This window comes from Lygodium microphyllum, chromosome 2 (assembly GCF_053477565.2).
Source record: "Lygodium microphyllum isolate KBCC chromosome 2, Lygodium_microphyllum_v1.1.10, whole genome shotgun sequence".
Classification (NCBI taxonomy): Eukaryota; Viridiplantae; Streptophyta; class Polypodiopsida; order Schizaeales; family Lygodiaceae; genus Lygodium; species Lygodium microphyllum.
In genome coordinates this window covers 100,650,457-100,652,501 of record NC_141136.1, presented here as the reverse complement: position 1 = coordinate 100,652,501, position 2,045 = coordinate 100,650,457, and positions in this window count along the sequence as shown.

The window sequence follows — 2,045 nt, the reverse complement described above, 5'->3', positions numbered from 1 at the left end:
AAACTCCTTGACTTGATAAAATAATTTATTTATGATTTTGGATGTGTTTAATCTTAAACATTTGACTATCTCTTCATAATCATAATATGCAAACTAAAGTATTCAAAGCTATCTCAATTAAGAGTTAATTGTACACAAATCTATCTCTACAAGATTGTTGTTCATTTGTTCTAATTGCTTTTTGTCAACTTATTCTTTGAATAGAATTTATTCGGGTTACCACTCTCTTGAATCAATGCAAGTTGATCTCGTTCCATGATAATGCCTTTTGGTCCCAAGGGTAAACCTAGGTGACCTTATATCATATGAGAGGTTAGATCCATGCCACATCTAACAACAATGCAGTTTCAAGACTCAATGCTTTATGTGGCAACTACCCATGGATCCAAAGTCCTCTAAGATTGAACCCATTACACATCATAATAGACCAAAAGGATAAATGTAGGACAAGCATTGAATTGCACAAATTGTTTTCATTTAGATTAATGTAAAATTTGCACATTGGCTTCATGATCTCTATAAGAAGTTGATAAGGGAACCTAGTCTTTAAGACTCTATTTACAATCAACTATGGATTAGTAGATTACCAATTTTTTATGGAAGGTCATGTTCTTTCTTGATAAAGTATTCATGTGTCAAGCTTTGTGCATCCACCAAGGCAAGAGAGATTACTTCAGCTAGAGGATGACTAATGAGGACTTTGTTATGCAAGAGGAACACCAAGAGAATTAAGCCACTAAAAATCTCCAATGTTTTTGTGCATTTTGAAACGCTACATTTGAATTCTCAAATAATTAAAAATGGTCACAAAATATCCCAAAACTAGGTGGTATATTTTGGGTTGACTTGGTGTAATACTTTGATAGGATTATAATTTCTTGGTTTGGGTAGATGATTTCTTATGCATTGATGCTATCTCTAGGTTAAGTTATGATATTAGAGACATAAATGTTAACAAACATTTCCCTGAATATAGCACCATTCGAATGAAGATATAACAAATATTTTTGTTAACTATTGTTTGAATTGATATATCTCTTAAATCAACACTTATTACGAAATTATATTTACTGAATGGATTTTTTTTAAATACAGAAGCAGTTGCACCAATTTGCAGAGCTATTTCTTTAGTGTATCAAGCACTTTCCCAATCTTGAAATGATAACTACTTGAGATAATATCCATAGTAAGGGAGATAATATTTATCATTCTGTAACTCCACTTCCCCAAAGGTTGTGTTATCAATACAATGCCCAAGTCAAACTACTACTTTTGAGGGGAGCTAATATGACAAAGAATAATTCATTTGACTTGTGGAGATATTGATAGACAAAAAGAATCAACCTATCTTGTCTTTTCATATTCAATTAACTACTTATTAAGCCTATGGCTCAAAGGAAAGGTGAAACTATGACCTTAATTAATGGGTCTATCGCAAGGTTATTAACAACTATCCAACCTAATTAGGTAGTACTAGATCATTCACCTTCTAGAATAATAGAATTGAGGAATCACCTAATATACCTAATGTCTATTGTGGGTTGAAGACATTAGAGGAACCCAAAAGTTAGTTCAATGTGTAACATTAGCCAAATTCCATGGAAAAAGGTAAATTAAGTTTAAAAACATACCTATAATTGTATGTTGGAACTATTCTTACTTTTATAGATACCTTTTGGAATAAGAGAACATATGCTTCGTATTTAAATTTCTTAATGACCTTATATAAGATGGATAATGATCCATTGCTACAACTCCTTATGTTTTGAACCATGTTTATATCCACATTCCACTCATAGGATGATGATTGTCATAACATGTTGTTATGCCCTCTTAAAATACCATAACAATTCAAACAAAATGTTCCACTTGAGAGATAATCACAATACAACAAAGAACCTCGTGAATGGATTTATAGCCATCACCACTCCATAACGTTTAGGCAATATATTCAAACCCAAAGCACACATCGTTTTCAGCAACATAGAATTGCTAGCCATCAAATACTGTGTTGTTTCCTATTTCCATAACCATCATCAATTGAA